The 20,522-nt window shown below is 41.0% G+C and overlaps 1 protein-coding gene across 3 annotated transcripts in view; it reads left to right on the forward strand.

Annotated features, from left to right (window-relative positions):
* The window catches only part of WDR7 (WD repeat domain 7), a 352,665-nt gene that overhangs the window by 282,672 nt on the left and 49,471 nt on the right, over window positions 1-20,522 (forward strand). The window lies entirely within an intron of this gene.

The following is a 20,522-nucleotide window of genomic DNA, read 5'->3' on the forward strand; positions in this document are numbered from 1 at the left end:
CTTGACCGCTCAGTCCTCCAAATGTGCCACTTGGGTAGATGGAGCGCGTCTAGCCCACTCGATGTCGGAGTGGTCAGTCTCTTTATCCCAGAGCCACCTTGTTGATTAATGGCAAAAACAAAGCTAGTAGGCTGACCTAGCTAACAAAGCTACCTGATCATGGTAGTTTTATCCCTTGTCTCCCACTGTGGCAATTATCAATGCTGATATATTCAATCATATTAGAAATTGTATTCAACCATAATAGATTGATATATTCAACTGTGTTAGGAATTTTCAGAAGGAATATGAATACATCATGTAGCTGAATTTTAAATTGCCTCTTGTGTTTAATAAACTATTAATTAGTTCCCCAAAAGCTTCTCTGGCAGCTTTCCATAAAATAGATCTAAGAGATGGTAGCAGATTGGCGGTAAAAGTTTCAGAGGTCAGACCAGTTTAGGGGGTATCATTGAGTGTAACAAGTTTCTTCATGCAGCCCTTCTCAGAGGCCCTGAGGCATGAGTGTCCATTGTGCGTTTCCTGTGAGTGTGCACCATTTGCCACACTGATTAACTATTGAGTTTCTTTTGTGTGATTTTTTTTTTAAGACATTAACTCTTTGTTGGTGACTGTATTGCTTTACTCTGAGCTCTCACTTTAAGCAATGAAACCAGTCTGAATACTTGCTTTAAAAATCAAGTTACACGTTGCCTGTAATGGTCTCCTCTTGAGAGCGCGAGTCTCCAAGCATCGTTTTCAGAATCAGTTGTTAAACGTTGGAGTTCAGTTGACCCTGAACGTCGCCAGGGTTAGCGATGCAGTGATGCAGTGGCAGTTGTAGAGTCAGTCATGTCCGACTCTTTGCGACCACATGGATTATCTGTCCAGGCTCCTCTGTCCATGGGATTCTCCAGGCAAGAATACTGGGGTGGATAGTGTTGCCTTCCCCATGGAATCTTCTCAACCCAGGGATCAAACCCGGGTCTCCTATACTGCAGGCAGATTCTTTACCATCTGCGCCACCAGGGAAGCCCTACATGTAACTTACAGTTGACCTTCCATATCCCTGGTTCTGCATCTGGGGATTCAGACAATGCTGGATGGTACAGAGCTGTGATAAGGACTAGAAATCCAAGTATGAGTGGACCCACGCAGTTGAAGTTCCTGTTGTTCAGGGGCCAACTGTATATTATTATTAGCCAGCTTGAGAGAAATAAGCCACAAGCATCAACAAGATGAAGACAAAAAAAAAAAAAAAAATCAAGGTGATCTTTTCAAGCTTCCTTAAAATTAAAGTGAGGAAACCATAGAGAGGACACCATTGCCATGAACAGAGGGAGGAGCAAGGCCTTGATGTAACACCCAGAGGAGTGAAGGAAGAACCACGATAAAGAGCTGATGAGGAAGGAGCAGGCTGCCCTGAGCACACACCTCCTGACCCTTCCCCTCCTGCGTGGTCTCAGTGATGACCTTAATCAACATGCAGAAAGCATGAATACTTTGAATGTCTTATTCCTTTTAATAAAATTATTTGAGAAACACTCATCAATCAATGACATTCTTTCCTAACAGAAATCTGTAACGTCACACATATTTCATTTTATTTTCGTGCCTTATTTTACTGCATTTCGGCATTTCAGTGTCCCTATGATATTTTTCTACCTCAGCTTCTCGATTTTGATGTCCCAGTTGTCATTAGTGTTGTACGATGGAATAACCTTTACCTTCCAGTGCACTGTGAAAGGGAAGGTTACCCTTTCCTCTCATCTTTCAGAGCATGAAAACAAAGCTAAATCTCTAAAATCAATCTTAACTGCTTTTGCCAGTTACCAGTTTTATCCAGTGACAATGAGCTCTTAAGGGATTCTCTTAATTCCTTCATGGTATTAGTGTTGTAGTGTTTGAAATAAGTGAGTCAACAGTTGAAACAGAATACATGAGTATAGTTGGCATGTTTAGAAACGGTGTTTTAGAGGTGAATCAGAGGACTTGGAATTTTGCACTAGAAATGCAATAACATACTTTTTGAATTAGCTGTTGAAATCAGTGAACAGAGAGTGGGACAGGTTTACTAATGTTGAGCAAAGACATAAGATATGACACGGAAGACGTAGAAGGGATAGTCAGTGTATTCACTGGGCTCGAGGGGTAGGTTCCAGTTAGGTGGGAATATAAGGGGCAGCCACCTAAGTGAGAGCCCCCACTATGGGAAGACGCACCGTGGCCTGTCCAGGATGCCAGAGGCGAGGCAGTGTCCTTGGGCCCAGTGGGAGCATAAGAACGGGAAAAGGGGCACAGCGCATACAGGGTCCCTGTCGTCCCTAGATGGGCTAGCAAGGGATAGACTCAGAAAGTCAAATGTGTGTCCCTTATCTTTTGGCATTAGCGTCTATCTTTCTTAAAGATCAGTTTTCTTACGACTTCTTCTCAGTCTAGTACAGGCGATTATACAAAACTGCATCTGAATATGCATTCAGTCTGGAATATGAACTTTACTCATATTGAGTTTGCAAGCTGTTGCCCAAATCTGCCTGCCACCTGTTGGAGTAAGTAAAATTTTACTGGGACACAGCCAAGTCATTTGTTTAAGGATCGCGTGTGGCTGCTGTCACACTGCAGTGGCAGAACGAGGTGTTTGCAGCCAGCAAAGACTGTATGGTCCACAAAGCCTAAAACATTTATTGTGTGGCCCTTTCCAGAAAAAACTTGCTGACCTCTGTCTTAGGTAGTTAGAGGAGGAAGAGTTAACTCATTCAACCGAAAAGTGATCTGAAGCAGCATACGGGCGTCTCTGGTGGTCCAGTGGCTAAGACTCCACTTGCCAGTGCAGGAGACATGGGTTTGACCCATGCTCTGGGAAGATCCCACGTGCCGTGGGGCAACAAAGCCTGTCACCACAGCTCCTGAAGCCCGCGTGCCCTGGAGCCCGTGCTCTGCAACAAGAGAAGCCACAGCAGTAAGACCACGCACCGCAGCTGGAGAGAGTGGCCCCACTCGCTGCGGCTAGAGCAAGCCACGCACAGCAGTGAAGACGCGGTGCTGCCAAAAACTTAAAACTAAATAAAAGTATTTTAAAATGTACAGTGTCATACATTGGGGAAGAACGAAAAGAACCTTGTGTGACTTAAAGCTGATCTTCATTTCATAAGCTTGGGAATGTATCTTAACTTTGCTGAACTGAAGCTTCCTCACTATATAGTGGTAATAGAAGTAATGCCTGTATTTGTGAGAAGGAAGGTAATTTATGTAAAATTCTCAACGAGTAGTATTCAGTAAGTGTTGATTATATTATAGTGAAATAAACTTGGAAATGCATTACATTGCAATGAAATTACATTAACTGGAGAATTTTAAAGATAAACCTTGAGACCTCAGAATGTTTGTAGATATATATATATGTATATAAAGCAAACATCAGTAAGTGCTTAAAAAATGTTAGTCATCATAATTATTCTTTAGTTACTAATTAAATAAGACAAAATCAACCCCAGACTTCTCTTCTCTCTTACTTAGCTGTACGTGATTTCATCCTAGCTATATCTGTTACAAGTTCTTTTTTAAGATTTTGTTGTAGTTGTTGCTCTTTATTCCAAACAATTTGATTAATCTTAAACGTAGAATGAGTAGAATATCAAACCAAGTATTTAACAAAGTTAAGATTATACTTACTGGTCTGTCCTCAACCAACCACATTTAATGATTATTCTTCATCTATCCTGATTTTTGCGTAGCATTATTGTGTTGTCCTACTGATATATTTTTTAAGTAATTTTTTGAAATCATTACAAATACTACTTTTCATGTTACTGCTATACTAAAATTTTTCTGAGTAAAGCTGATATTTAAATATGGTATTCCCGACTGCCAGCATATCTCAGTTTTTGGCCTATTTTGCATATATTTAAAGTCTTATATTAATTAGCCCCCACTGAATTTTTTCCAAGGATTTTATTACTGTGTAATTGTCCATATCTGTTTTCTTCAGCATCGTTTTTAAGGTATAAAAGATGGGGTTAGTGAGTCCGTCATCCTATGCGTCTTGTTTAGTTTCTAATTTGTTAGCATGATTTTCTTTGTAGTTTCTCTTGCTTTCAACAGACAGGGCTGTGAATGTTCTCATTCTCTTATTTGCATGTCATTTATTCTTTGTCCTTTCATTACTTATCTCTGTTGAAATTCAGTCCAGTTTTCTTCTAAGCTTACTTCTTTATCATAAATTACAAGCCTTTTAATGCTGCTTAGATGGCTACTTTTTTAACTCAGAACTGTAGTTAGGATCTTAAGGGTTGTTGTTTCCTGGTTTTATTGGGTGTGGAGCTGGCTGAACATTTTTAAATCCTGCTTCATCTCTGGATCTGGTGAGCTGTGGCAGTTCCCCGGTGTTAGTTCCTTCCTTCATCGCTTTCTCTTTCTTCTCTCTCTTTAAGCTCTGAAGCTTCCTGTAACAATTATTTTCTTAGAGGAATTATTTTGTTTCCATTGACAATAATGACCTACTGATGCCTGGCCAGTCAAAATTGAGTAATTTCTGTAATTTTCTTGTGCACCCCCCCCCCCCGAAAAGTCCAAATATAATGCTTGAATGATTAGCCTTTACATGAGAACTAGGGAAAAGGAAGATACATATGTAGCTGGTGAAGGAGCAAATCAACCTCCCTTTTTCTCTGGAAAGTGAAAGAAATTTATTGATTGTCTCTTCAGATTATAAATGTAATTCACACTCATTATAAAATAACCTCAAGCAATAACAAAATATTTAAAGTGGAAAGTTAAAGTCCACTGTAACTGTCCCTTGGCATTGATTCCTGTTTAGCTATTTATTGTAAACACTTTTGAGTCTTGTGTCTGAGATATACAAGTAATAGTATTCTGTCCCTCTTCCCCAATAATTTAAGGGTTTCCTGCAACCTGTTTTTACCTACTCAGTATGAGTCCATGTATCTCATTCAATAATAGCAAGTAGTGCCTACTATCAGTGGCAAATAAAGCAAGTGTGGCTCCTGCCCTCAGGGAGCTTCTATTCAGTGAAAGGAGACAAACAAGAAGCTGCAGAAGAAAGTATCCGGGAGGTATGATAATAAGAGGAGTGACTGGCTGCCTGCTGTGGGCGCTTGGGGCAAGCACGCAGAGGGGGCTCATTTAACCCAAGACTATGTGACTACCTCCAAGAAGAGCATTATAAGGACAAGGAGCAGTTAGGACAATGCCTAAGGTGGGAACACCACTGGAAATTTGGAGGAGCAGAAAAAAGACAACTGTAAAGCGCATTCATTTTGTTAGCAAGCGCAAGAGAGATCTGAGGCGGAGTTTGCTAGGAGGGCAGGACCGATCACGAAGGCCAGGGTGGGGATCTCAGATTTTACTTCAGTGTGATGGGCTGCCATTAGAGAATTTCATGCCAGGAAATTATATGATGTTATATGATTTTTTTTGCATTTTTCTTCTTGTAATTGATTTCTAGTTTCATAACTTCATGGTCAGAAATATAGGATGTTTTTAGCAATTATTTTTTTCTTGCTTTGCTTTTGGAAGGCATTTGTTCTTTATTTCAAAACTTTGGAATCACAATAGACGCAGTATTCTGCAGCCTAAAAAAAAAAAATCTTAATAGTACATCATAGCTAAACTTCCTGGTCAAACACCATTGTTCTAACATGTTCTTTACACAATATAAAATACATTATAAAGCTATTATTCTGTTGATGAACTCTTCAGATTAAGTCCCACTCTGGGCTCATACAAACACAGCTGCAATGAGCATCCTTATACACTGGTGCTTTTCTCTGTGTAGAAAGTTAGTGAAAGTTAAGTCGCTCAGTCGTGTCCGACTCTTTGCAACCCCATGGACTGTAGCCCACCAGGCTTCTCCGTCTGTGGGATTCCCAAGGCAAGAATACTGGAGTGGGTTGCCATTTCCTTCTCCAGGGGATCTTCCTGACCCAGGGATCGAACCCAGGTCTCCCACATTAGAGGCAGACGCTTTAACCTCTGAGCCACCAGGGAAGCCCTCTCTCTGTAGGCTAGATCCTAAAAAGAGGAACTGGTTTGATCCGTTTTTATTTGAAAAGATTAATGGCCACTAAGCTGAAACTAGGGTTGTTGCAATAGCAATGGAGAAATGCAGGCACGCGCAGGGTATGATTTGGAAGTAGAGCCAACAGGTCTTAATGATTGTTCAGATGTCGGGTGCAGGGTTGGGGGATTCAGGGCGAGGCAATGGTGAGAGAAAGGAAGGGCTCAAGGGTGACTCATAGATTTGAGTCTTGAGCAACCAGATGGATTATGGTTCCCTTAATAGCTGAGAGGAAAAACGGGCTATGTATGGGATGAAGGTCAGGATTTTAGGTTCTGGGCATGTGAAGTTTGCAGGGCTGTTTTAGTCTGTTTGAATGACTACATCCTATTCCAGTACACCGGTGGAGGATTCATTAGCCGATCCTCTGTCAGAGAACATTTAAGCCCCCTCCCCCCTCAATTTTCACCATTGTCAGCAGTGCTGTATTACATAGTCTTACTTCCATAACTTTTTATGTCTGTCTGATTTTCTTAGGGCTGTTCCTAAATGCATAGTGCTAAAGATTTGTGTGTGTGATCACCGAAATGCTTTGAAACTACTTTCTCATAGTTCATGGGCATTAGCTTTTCCATCCTGTCCCTAATATTCCTATGAATAAAAGAATTACTCTTTTTTAAACACTGATCTGTTTATGGCTGCACGGGGTCTTCACTGCTGCGCGTGGCCTGTCTCTAGTTGCGGCAAGCAGGGACTGCACGCTAGGTGTGCTGTGTGGGCTTCCCATCGCTGTGGCGGCTCTTCCCGCCCAGCACAGGCTCCAGAGCACAGGTTCAGCGGTTGTGGCAGGCAGGCTTTAGATGCTCCATGGCAAGTGGAATCTTCCCAGACCAGGGGTCGAACCTGCGTCCCCATCATTGGCAGGTGGATTCTTATGTACTGTACCACCAGGGATGTCCACAGAAGGACTCTTGAACTGCAGTCATTCTCATAAAGAAATGAAGTTCCACAGCTGGCCTTGTTTTATTTATAAAAAATAAAAATAATTTTATGATAACTCTTCTCTGATCAGATACTGAATTATGTGTGAGGGATAAAGATAAATAAATATAAACTGTTGCTTATAAAATCCCTCTAAGGAATTTATACTCTGGACTAGAAGACAGAGAGGGCTTCCCAGGTGGCACTAGTGGTAAAGAGCCAGCCCGCCAGTGCAGGAGGTGCAAGAGATGCAGGTTTGATCCCTGGGCTGGGAAGATCCCTGGAGAAGGAAATGGCAGCCCACTCCAGTGTTCTTGCCTTGAGAATCCCATGGACAGAGGAGCCTCATGGGCTACAGTCCACAGGGTCACAAAGAGTCAGATACAACTGAAGTGATTTAGCACGCAGACACTATCAGACAGATACAAACCCAGAGCTGAAATACTGTGCTTGTCCCTTCCAGGAGGACGAGCTGGAGCATGGTGGGGAACACAGGAGGAGCACAGGCCCAGATTCGTTTAGGTGACTAGAGAGAATGGTCTGGTAGGGCTCTCTAGAGGAGAAGTCGTCAGAGCTGAACCATATAGGAGTTAGGCGAGAAGGGGAGGAAAGGACCGTGATTCCAGGCAGATGACACAGCATCCGCAAAGCCAAGAGGGAGAAGAAATATGGCGGAAGCAGGTTCATCAAAACCTGAGAGACGTGCTCCCCACTGTATGTATGTGAGTGGTTCATGTTATAGCAAAAGCGTTACGCTTGGAACTGCACAAATCTCAGGCGAAGAACAGTCATTCCAATAGAAAAGTAGAGACACCGCTTCTCTGTGCCTTTTTTTCCCTCTTTTGGGAGCTGTGTAGCTTGTGGGATCTGAGTTCCCTGACCAAGGATCGAACCTGTGCCCCTGCAGTGGCAGCAGAGAGTCCTAACCGCTGCACCACTAGGGAATTCCCTGTATGTCTTATTGAATGCTAATTCAGTAATGTAGATTTTATAAATCAAGTTTACATGGTGTTGGCAAAATGTAAAGCAAGACCTGAATGCTGGCTTTTTCCATAAACAGTCATTTTAGGAAAAGGAGGCTTGGCAAGATCTGAAAATGTTTTCAGCATGGGCTTCAAAGCATTCTGATGAAAGTGAAAGTGTTAAGTCGCTCAGTTGTGTCTGACTCTTTGCAGCCCCCAAGGACTGTAGACTCTTCTGTCCATGGGATTCTCCAGCCAAGAATACTGGAGTGGGTTGCCATGCCCTTCTCCAGGGGATCTTCCCAACCCAGGGACTGAACCCTGGTCTCCCGCTTTGCAGGCAGATTCTTTACTGCCTGAGCTGCTAGGGAAGCCCTAATTTTCCCTAATGCATTGAATTCTGGCGAGCACTCTAAGGTTGCTACATATTGCAAGGAAGCTAATGTTCAGGCTCCACAGCAGTATCAGCAAACACACTTATATGAATAGAAGTTTGGAGAACAATGTCTTTTTCTCTCTAAAAATAACAAAGATTTTACCTCTCGTTAGGAGGAGCAATGGCCCTTAGGGGTTTGGTGGACAGTAAGACTGATGTTTCTTTATGGCAGAGTTTTGAAGCTTCAGGCACAGTTTTCACTAAGCAGAAGTCTATAAAGCTTATACATCAAGGGCACTTATGTGATGATTGCAAAAATTGCAGTGAGAATTAACTACAGTGCTTAGTCAGGCCGACATTTTAGGCATTTTCTTCCTGTTCTTTCCAGCAGCTGGTTTTATGGCAGGTGTTTCCTATGACATTCAGGAGCAACAACCAGAAACACGGCATCGGGGATGATAATAGGATGAATGGTTGAGGAAGACAATGGTTTTCCGACACCCTGTTGAAGAATTACCCAACAAGCTTCCCGTTTTAAAAATGAAGTGCTATTTAGAGAAGAACCTCTAGGAAGAGAAATAGATATACAGAACAATGCTTGCAATTAGACCATCATTTACCCTGAAAGTTTAAAAATTTTTTAAGAATTATTTTAATGGAGCACATACAGGTGTATTTTTCTGTCGTCTCTCTGCCTCATCACTCACTGGGTATTTCTGAAGTCCATGTTGTACTTTGAATGGTAATATTTAAGATTTTTACACCAAGGAAAAAAAATTAATTCTTGGTAATATCTGTAGTTGGAAATATGTGAAACAGTTTGTTTTCAAACACAACAGTTATTACAAGCATTTCAACATCTTTGTAAAAGCATTGATTCCCAAAATTCACATTTTATCTACATTTCTTAATGTTATTTAATTTCCTTTCTAGCCTTTTTATTTTTCCTATCAGTATATGAAAAATGAGAATATTGACATGTGTCTATAGATAGGTATATTTATAGATTCTGTATATACTTAGTCCAGAAAATTCAAAAACACAAAGAAGAAGAATCACAGTGCACTGAATCTATTCTGGATTCAGTGCCTTGTATTCTTTATTTCCACTCTTGATATATAAAATACTTAAAATCTGGTATATTTGCTCAGTCATGTCTGACACTTTGTGACCCCATGGACTGTAGCCCACCAGGTTCCTCTGTCCATGGGATTCTCCAGGCAAGAATACTGGAGTGGGTGGCCATTCCCTTCTCCAGAAGATCTTCCCCACCTAGGGATTGAACCTGGGTCTGCTACACTGCAGGTGGCTTCTTTACTGTCTGAGCCACCAGGGAAGCCCAGTTTAGGCATAGAGGGGAGTTTTTAAATAAAGGAACTATGGAACTTTGGAAAAGATTTGATACTTAGGATATTTTATTTGCAAAGTAGTAGAAGGCACGAACGAGACTTTCAGTTAAAGGATCTAGTATTTCATGTGATAGAACATCTAGAGGCAGCTGGTGAAGTGAGCAGTCAGCGGTGTCGGGAAGGACCTCCCTTCTTCACCGTGTTCAGAGCATCGGTCTCTTTGGCTGGACCACTCCAGGGTACAAGGTGTTGCCACAGCACCAGCAACCTATGCAGAGGATACCACCCAGAGGCAAAAAGGCCACCTGAGAAAGCCTGTTCTCACGCCTCAGCTGACCAAGATTGCATCACATACCCATTTTTAAACCTGTTACTGGCAAAGAGAATGAAATTACGATGGGCTAGTGGCAGTTCACTCCTGAGATGAAGGCTCTCACCTTTATTGAACACAGGACCTTGGCTTGAGGAAGGCAACCAACATTTCCTCCCCAAGGGAATTTGGTGATCTGGCTCTTGGAGTGATGTAAGATGTGATAAACAGGAAGGAAGGTTGATGAGATCTGGGTTTGGGGCCTGCCCTTCCACCTACTATCTTTGACGCCTGGAAATTATGGGCGTAATGTTAGGCCCTTATAAAGATTAATTAAACTAACATAAGACATTTAGTTTCATGACTGTTACAGTCTCAGTAAATGGTAGTGGTGGGTTGATTCACGGTCATCTTTAATATCCAATTGTGAGCTTCTGAATTTGAAAGAGTCTTTTTGATGTAAGAACAAAACTCTTAATGGGAACTCTGTTCCAGCAAAGGAGGCTAATAGTAGCACTACTTTAGAAGAATCCGCTTTCCCTTTTCTTGGAACAGAAACAGTGAACTGGAATGCTGAAGTACTGGACAAGGCTCACAAGATCCGGCTGTGGCCCCTTGCCACGTTCCGTTTGAGGCCAAGGGCCCCTTCCCTTCATCACCCAAGACGGAGAGGCCTGCCCTTGATTACTCTCACTGTCCCTGTTCCCTCCCAGCCTGATTGAGCTTGTGCTGCAGCCTCAGGGCTGTTAAGCCTCAGAGCTGTTAAGCAGACGCACTTGAAGACAAAGTAGACCCTTAGAAGTAATGTGCACTTACTCCTCTGAATGTTTTGACTGTTTAATTCTGCTCTTCCCTAAAGTTACATCTTAATTGAGACTATTCATTAATGCAGTGAGAGGCACTGGAAGCATAGTTTACTTTCAGACAAATGTCAAGAGTAAGAAAACATCTGTATAATGTGCACAATACCAAATTCAGTGCTTTTTTCTCATATATATGAGGGCAGCCCTTTGTAGCCATAAAAAAGCCAGCTGCTGTAAGCCTCTTGAATTTCTCTGGGTGAACATTCCGGCATATGGCATCATTACTCTATTACTGTAATTTATGTAAATATGTTGCCAGACATGAATTAAAACTTACCATTGTAAATCTACAAAGATACAGCTATAACTCACTCAGATTTATTACCTGTAGCCATGTATATCCGGCCTCTGGAATTACAGCTTCTACTGTAGACAGAGGTTGAAGAAGGCAACAACGTACATGCCTTTATACACTTCCAGCAGTTTGTCATTCATCGGCAGTGGTGCGAATACAAAATACAGCAGGTGGGCCATCTTTCACACAGCACAGTCTAATTGGCAAATTTCAGCAGAAAGCTAAACAGAAGATCACCAAACGAGGAGTCAGAAACTTAGTCTGAGACCCAGTTACTAAGTTCATTACTTAAATTCTGTGACACTAAGTTTACTAGGTATAAGACGGGTTTTTCAAAAATCTGTTAATTCTACCCCAAAACAGTTTGCATGTTTTTTGTCAGGTAGCCATTCTTTCATTCATTCACTGAATAAACATTTACTGAGTGCCTGCTGTATATCAGTTCAGTTCAGTCACTCAGTCGTGTCCAACTCTCTGCAACCCCATAGAAACCAGTACGCCAGGCCTCCCTGTCCATCACCAGCTCCTGGAGCTTGCTCAGACTCATGTCCATCGAGTTGTTGATACCATCCAACCATCTCATCCTCTGTCATCCGATTCTCCTGCCTTCAATTTTTCCCATCATCAGGGTCTGTTCCAATGAGTCAGTTCTTCACATGAGGTGGCCAAAATATTGGGGTTTAAGCATCAGTTCTTCCAATAAATATTCAGGACTGCTTTCCTTTAGGATTGACTGGTTGGATCTCCTTGCAGTCCCAGGGACTCTCAAGAGTCTTCTCCAACACCACAGTTCAAACGCATCAATTCTTCGGCACTCAGCTTTCTTTATAGTCCAACTGTCACATCCATACATGACTACTGGAAAAACCATAGCTTTGACTAGACAGACCTTTGTTGGCAAAGTAGTGTCTCTGCTTTTTAATATGCAGTCTAGGTAGGTCATAGCATTTCTTCTAAGGAGCAAGTGTCTTTTAATTTCATGGCTGCAGTCACCATCTGTCATGATTTTGGAGCCCAAGAAAATAAAGTCTGTCACTGTTTCCATTGTTTCCCCATCTATTTGCCATGAAGTGATGGGACTGGATGCCGTGATCTTAGTTTTCTGAATGTTGAGTTTTAAGCCAGTTTTTTCACTATCCTCTTTCACTTTCATCAAGAGGCTCTTTAGTTCTTCTTCACTTTCTGCCATAAGAGTGGTATCATCTGCATATCAGAGGTTATTGATATTTCTCCTGGCAATCTTGATTCCAGCTTGTACTTTGTCTGGCCTGGCATTTTGCATGATGTACTCTGCATCTAAGTTAAATAAGCAGGGTGACAGTATACAGCCTTGATGTACTCCTTTACCTATTTGGAACCAGTCTGTTGTTCCATGTCCATTCTAACTGTTGCTTGTTGACCTGCATACAGATTTCTCAGGAGTCAGGTCAGGTGGTCTGGTATTCCCATCTCTTCCGGAATTTTCCACAGTTTATTGTGATTCACGCAGTCAAAGGCTTTGGAGAAGTCAGTGGAGCAAAAGTAGATGTTTTTCTGGAACTCTCTTTTTTGATGATCCAGTGGATGTTGGCAGTTGATCTCTGGTGCCTCTGCCTTTTCTAAATCCAGCTTGAACATCTGGACGTTTATGGTTCACATACTGTTGAAGCCTGACTTGGAGAATGTTGAGCATTACTTTGTTAGCATGTGAGATGAGTGCAATTGTGTGGTAGTTTGAACATTCTTTGGCATTGCCTTTCTTTGGTATTGGAATGAAAACTGACCTTTTCCAGTCCTGTGGCCACTGCTGAGTTTTCCAAATTTGCTGGCATATTGAGTGCAACACTTTCACAGCATCATCTTTTAGGATTTGAAATAGTTCAACTGGACTTCCATCACCTCCACTAACTTTGTTCGTAGTGATGCTTTCTAAGGCCCACTTGACTTCACATTCCAGGATGTCTGGCTCTAGGTGAGTGATCACAACATCATGATTATCTGGGTCATGAAAATCTTTTTTGTGTAGTTCTTCTGTGTATTCTTGCCACCTCTTCTTAATATCTTCTGCTGCTGTTAGATCCGTACCATTTCTGTCCTTTTTTGTGCCCATCTTTGCATGAAATATTCCCTTGGTATCTCTAATTTTCTTGAAGAGATTTTTAGTGTTTCCTGTTCTCTTGTTTTCCTCTATTTCTTTGCATTGATCATTGAGAAAGGCTTTCTTATCTCTCCATGCTGTTCTTTAGAACTATGCATTCAAATGGGTATATCTTTCCTTGTCTCCTTTGCCTTTAGCTTCTCTTCTTTTCTCAGCTATTTGTAAGGCTTTCTCAGACAAGTATTTTGCCTTTTTGTATTTCTTTTTCTTGGAGATGGTCTTGATCCCTGTCTCTTTGTACAATGTCATGAACCTCCATCCATAGTTCTTCAGGTATTCTGTCTATCAGATCTAGTCCCTTGAATCTATTTCTCACTTCCACTGTATAATCATAAGGGATTTGATTTAGGTCATACCTGAATGGTCTAGTGGTTTTCCCCACTTTCTTCCATTTCAGTCTGAATTTGGCAGTAAATAAGGAGTTCGTGATCTGAGCCACAGTCCGCTCCTGGTCTTGTTTTTGCTGACTGTATAGAGCTTGCCCATCTTTGGCTGCAAAGAATATAATCAATCTGATTTTGGTGTTGACCATCTGGTGATGTCCACGTGTAGAGTCTTCTCTTTTGTTGTTGGAAGAGGGTATTTGCTACAACCAGTGCGTTCTCTTGGCAAAACTCTTGTTAGCCTTTGACCTGCTTCATTTTGTACTCCAAAACCAAATTTGCCTGTTACTCTAGGTGTTTCCTGACTACCTACTTTTGCATTCTAGTCCCCTATAAAGAAAAGGACATCTTTTTTGGGTGTTAGTTCTAAAAGGTCTTGTAGGTCTTCATAGAACCATTCAACTTCAGCTTCTTCAGCACTACTGGTCAGGGCATAGACTTGGATTACCGTGATATTGAATGGTTTGCCTTGGAAATGAACAGAGATCATTCCGTTGAGATTGCATCCAAGTACTGCATTTTGGACTCTTGTTGACCATGGTGGCTACTCCATTTCTTCTGAAGGATTCTTGCCCACCGTAGTAGATATAACAGTCATCTGAGTTAAATTCACCCATTCCAGTCCATTTTAGTTCACGGATTCCTAGAATGTCGATGTTCACTCTTGCCATCTTGTTTGACCACTTTTAATTTGCCTGAATCATGGACCTAACATTCCAAGTTCCTATGCAATATTGCTCTTTATAGCATCGGACTTTACTTCCATCAGCAGACACATCCACAACTGGGTATGTTTTTGCTTTTGTTTTACTGTATATCAGGTACACGTTATTTTTTTAGGCTGAAAGAAATCTATTTCTAAGGCTAGAAAGATGAGGTATTTTACAGAAGGATATTAAAGGGCTTTGAAAATTGCAAATTTCATACAAGGGGAAAGAATTATTACTTGTAATACTAAACCAGTATTCTTTGCAGGATAATGTATTAATATTTGTGTGTAGTTCTCCATGGATGGTTCTATCTGTCTACAAGTTCCTTTTATAGAAGATCACTGGGCATTTAGGGCTTCCCTGGTGACTCAGTGGAAAGAATCCACCTTCCAGTGCAGGAGGTGCGGGTTTGAGCCCTAATCCAGGAAGATCCCCTGGAGGAGGAAATGGCAACCCACTCCAGTGCTCTTGCCTGGGAAATGCCATGCACAAAGGAGCCTGGCGGGCTACAGTCCTGGGGTCGCAAAGAGTTGGACACAATGACTGAACAACGACAACAAACTGGGCATCGAGTGTTGTTCTTCCCAAATGAGGTTACACGTCAGAACTGTGTAGAAAATTTCAGAAGAGGTTGCTCCTGCCTCAGCCCTTCTGAATTAGAATCTCTGAGAAAATGACCCAGACTTTAATAAGGTACTTCCAGGTAATTCTCAGGCAAATTGGAGTTGAGAAACAAACAACAGATTATGTGAGAGATAAACAGTTTGAATTTAAGTCCCCATGGTTTAGAAAATCAAATGATTTTTAAATAAGGAAAAATAGTTTGCGTTAGATCTAGAATCATATAGACTAAAATGGAGCCTTAAGATGAGTGGAACTTGATCAGGGGTGGGGGTGTGGGGTATTACCATTGAGAAAGCAGTACAGAAATGTGGAGGAAAGGTTTAGGGGAGAAAACCCATTGTAACCCCCCACTGCCAACAGAGTTCTTACCTTTATACACTACTTACTCACATGTATAACTATTTGTAGGTATTTGTAATCATAGTCTATACAATACTAGATTTGCTTTGAAATATTGCATAAAATCATAAAATTTTAGTTTACGAGGTCTTAGTTATTCCTTTCCATGCAGAAATTTCTCTGACTGTGCTGAGCTGAGTTGAGGCCAAAATACCTAGATTTTCATACTGCATTTGAGAATTTTCCTGGTATGTTAACCCATCCTGACAGAGCTTTAAGAAACTACTGTTGAGTATACATTCAGCCTCCTTTTCTCTCCAGAGTCCCCTTTCTGATGACTTTTCTTCAAATTACAACAGGAAGGGGGTATCTCTGCCAGATAAAGTCATTAACAGAAAAGTTGCTTATGGAAGTCACCTGTGTCTTGTTAACCCATTCTAGCTTTGTCCCCAATCAGGAGTTTTCTCCAACTACTCAGATCCAGTGAACAATTCAAGACTTCCCTCTCTCTGGATCTCTCTCACAATACGGGAGGGTCTTTTCTCTTGCTACAGCATCTGTTCAGATTATTTATTAAGTTAATAAATTTCAAGTATTTGCTGTGTATCAGCTCCTACATTAGTACTGAGTTCAGTTCAGTCACTCAGTTGTGTCCAACTCTTTGTGACCCCATGGGCTGTAGCACAGCAGGCCTCCCTGTCCCATCACCAACTCCTAGAGTTTACTCAAACTCAGGTCCATCATGTCAGTGACACCATCCAACCATCTCATCCTCTGTTGTCCCCTTCTTCTCCCACCTTCAATCTTTCCCAGCATCAATGTCTTTTCAAATGAGTCAGTTCTTTGCATTAGGTAGCCAAAGTATTGGAGTTTCAGCTTCAACATCAGTCCTTCCAATGAATATTCAGGACTTCTTTCCTTTAGGATTGACTGGTTGGATCTCCTTGCAGTCCAAGGGACTCTCAAGAGTCTTCTCCAACACCACAGTTCAAAAGCATCAACTCTTCAGCAACTTTCTTATTCTTTGGCAGCTTTCGTTATAGTCCAACTGTCACATCCATACATGACTACTGGAAAAACCATAGCTTTGACTAGAAGGACCTTTGTTGGCAAAGTAATGTCTCTGCTTTTTGATATGCAATCTAGACTGGTCATAGCATTTCTTCCAAGAAGCAAGTGTCTTTTAATTTCATGGCTGCAAGATTTTAAAATTAAAAAAAATAATAATTTCATGGCTGCAATCACCATCTGCTGTGATGTTGGAGCCCAAAAATGTAATCTCTAACTGTTTCCATTGTTTCCCCATCTATTTGCCATGAAGTGATGGGACTGGATGCCATGATCTTAGTTTTCTGAATGTTGAGTTTTAAGCCAATTTTTTCACTCTCCACTTTCACTTTCATCAAGAGGCTCTTTAGTTCCTCTTCGCTTTCTACCATAATGGTGATGTCATCTGCATATTGGAGGTTATTGATATTTTTCCGGGCAATCTTGATTCCAGCTTGTGCTTCATCCAGCCCGGCATTTCGCATGATGTACTCTGTATATAAGTTAAATAAGAAGGGTGACAATATACAGCCTTGACGTACTCATTTCTCGATTTGGAATCAGTCTGTTGTTCCATGTCCAGTTCTAACTGTTGCTTCTTGACCTGAATACAGATTTCTCAGGAGGCAGGTCAGGTATTCCCATCTCTTCTGGAATTTTCCACAGTTTGTCGTGATTCATGCAGTCAAAGGCTTTGGAGTAGTCAGTGGAGCAAAAGTAGATGTTTTTCTGGAACTCTCTTTCTTTTTCGATGATCCAGTGGGTATTGGCAATTGATCTCTGGTTCCTCTGCCTTTTTTAAATACAGTTTGAACATCTGGACATTCACAATTCACATACTGTTGAAGCCTGGCCTGGAGAATTTTCAGTGTTACTTTACTAGCATTTGAGATGAGTGCAGTTGTGCAGCAGTTTGAGCATTCTTTGGCATTGCCCTTCTTTGGGATTGGAATGAAAACTGACCTTTTGAGTCCTGTGGCCACTGCTGAGTTTTCCAAATGTACTGGCGTATTGAGTGCAGCACTTTCACAGCATCATCTTTTAGGATTTGAAATAGTTCAACTGGAATTCCATCACCTCCACTAGCTTTGTTTATAGTGATACTTCATAAAGCCCACTTGACTTTGCATTCCAGAATGTTAATGCTACTCACTGCTGAAATAATATATTTCTGTTTAATGCCTATGAGGAAATTTATGCTTCCTCCAGAGACATACTAGAGCTGCTTTTCTTTTCCAAGTTGTGAGTCCAGTGATAGTCCCAGAATGTGAGACACTTACATATTTAAGGAAAATCCTAAGCATTTAGTTTGTCAACGTGTCCTTAATAATACACTAGAAGTTAAGCACCGAAGAGAGACTTTATAGCAAAGCAGCAAGAGACACGACTGGAGAGGTGGGCTGTGGCTAGGCCACACAGGCCCCTGAGTTATGATGAGGAATTTTGACATTATCCTTAATGCAGTGGAAAACTATTCAGGGTTCTAAATTAGAGGCTTGATCAGATTGACCTGTTGTATGGAGAATGGATTGAAGGAAGACAAAAGTGGAAATAGGAAGACCAGTTAGTGACAATGCTCTTCCAAAAGTATTCCAGGTGAGAGAGAAATGGACTGATTTGAGGTGAATTTGAAGATGAAACTGAACTTGCGATGAATCCAGCATGGTTATTGAAAGAATGAGATGCTCAGGATAATTCTCAAGTTTTTGACGTGAGCAACTGAATAGATGGGAAGTACTGAAAGTGGAACAGATTTCCTGAATAAGTGTGGTGGAGAATCAATCACTTAGTTTTTGATGTTAACTTTGAGATGCCTGTGAACATTCGTATGGTGCTGTCAAATAGGAAACTGCGTGCTTGTCTTTGGAGATGATCATTTAGGCATCACTGGCCTGTTTGTGTATTCAGAGCCATAACAGTGGATGAGTGTATGTAAGAAGAGAAAGGGGCGGGGACAGAGCCCTTAGAACGTTCCACATTTAGAGATGAGATGAGAGATACGTTCACAGAAATAAGAGACTGCATGGTTTGGAGACATGAAGAAAATCAGAAGACTGCGGTAACAAAGAGGAGAATGTCTCATGAAAGAAATGCTGCCAAAAGGTCAAGAAAGATAAAAATTAAGAGAAGGCCATCAGATCTGGCAGCTGCAGAGCAGGCAGACTTGTGTATACCATTCCTTAATGAGAGAGAAAGGAGAGGCGACTAGGTATAAATGCGGTATCAAGAGAGGTGCTTTTTCAAAATACGTATTTTAAAATAATCTGTAGGATATTTGATCCTCACAGGGTGAACACCTGACTCAAGAGTTTACCCAAGTAGAACATTCAGCAGTACAAAGGGATTTAAAATGAATATGAAGGATGCTGTTTGGGATTGGCCGTGAATAAAAGACTCCTACGTTTTATCTGTGTACTGAGATGTGGTGACACTATCATTCTGAGCCATTATAATATCAATCCAATGCCAACTCAGAGAATTCCAGCAGCATTCCATCTGTGCTAATTAGAGTAATGCAGGGGTCATCAAGAGAGATCTTTGAAATCACAGCCGAAGACGAAGAGCAGTGCCTTCATACCTGACTTTAATAAGTCACTTGTCCAGGGATTTCAAAAATATGTATTACTTGCAAATCTGTTGGATTTCAGAAGCACTCAGCTTCTGAATATTCTTAAATGAAATTATTCAATAATCTAGTACTTCCAGGATTAAAGGGCATATCCCAGAGCACTATTTGGCTATCTATGCATCATATATATTTGACTCATCAACTATATTTATATTGGGTACAAATATATCCTGGCCAAAGCATTCTTTTCATGTTACCAAGAAGGAAGTATCAGTTTCGATGGGCACTGTTTTTAGAAGCTTTCTCTTTATTTTCTCAGAACAAGACAGAAGTTTGCATTCGGTTTGCATATCTGAATTTCCATTAAGGAAATGCAACTGGCCTCATGGCTTGAAACTATATTCCTATCATTTAGCCCTTTCACTGAAGAAAGCATTACTCTGGTCTTTCACTTTTTCCATAAAGCAAATAGAGAGCTGCTTACAACAGCCTTTGTCTGGCTTTGGCATTGATTTTAAATCACCTGGATTGATCATGTGGTTATGGGACGTTAAAAAATCCCACCAAACATCAAAGCCTCTAAACACAATTAGAATCGAGGGGTTTTTAATCTGTGAGCTGTGTGTCCATAGGAGTACATTTTAAATTATCCTTAACTTCTGCTCATGTTTGGTGGGAAAAAGCACTACCCTGATGTATAGCGTCTGGGGTTGTAGGGATGCTCTCTGAGCACATAAGAAATGTTCCTAATTTTCAAAACGAGGGAGCATCTGAAATCTTTGTCTCTGAGTGTCTCACTGCCTCCACAGTTGCCTCAGCCAATAGGAGAGGGATATGCAAAGCAGCCAGCTGTCATGTCACACACCGGGCAGTCACTGGACAACAGCAGGACTTAGGCAAGCTGATCCCAACCGGATTTGACAAAGAGGTGGAAGGTCTAAAATTAAATAGGTCAACACAAATTCTCTAATAATAGGTATATGAGAAGGGACAACGAAGGATCCCATAGGAAAACCGCTTTTTAAAGACCGCTGATATTATTGCCTTTCATTTCAGATCTCCTGTTATCGGTGGCATCTAAGTCTGAACCATCTTATTTGGTGACGAAAGACAGTTTCTATTTTCACCAGTTACTCTTTAGATTATTTCCATAAGGTTAACGTTTTCATGAAATAAGTATTTATAAAGAGTCTTAACTATTTGCAGAAGCAGACTTCTTTTTTAAAGGCAGATGTTTTTCTGAGGCTTGCTGTGGTGCTTCAATTTTGTTGTCATGGTGACCAGATAATATAACTTTTCAAAAATGGAAATCTGCTTTTAACCATGTTGTACCAACCTACTAGTCTTAAATGCTTAGTTCATAGCAGACAGTTTCTACTCAATTTCTTCCCTAGCTAACCTTAGAGTTCAATTTAAAGACATCAGGTTTCAATAATTACACACACACAGAAAACTCCCTTAGGTCTCCCAATCATACGACATAGTAAGCACCAACAAAGGAATTGTGGTTTTTGAATTCATGTTCTTTCTAGTTAAACAACTTGTGTTGCCAGAATAATGTTAATTTTGGAGCATTCTTGCT

Source organism: Budorcas taxicolor, chromosome 22 (assembly GCF_023091745.1).
Source record: "Budorcas taxicolor isolate Tak-1 chromosome 22, Takin1.1, whole genome shotgun sequence".
In the NCBI taxonomy this organism is placed as follows: domain Eukaryota; kingdom Metazoa; phylum Chordata; class Mammalia; order Artiodactyla; family Bovidae; genus Budorcas; species Budorcas taxicolor.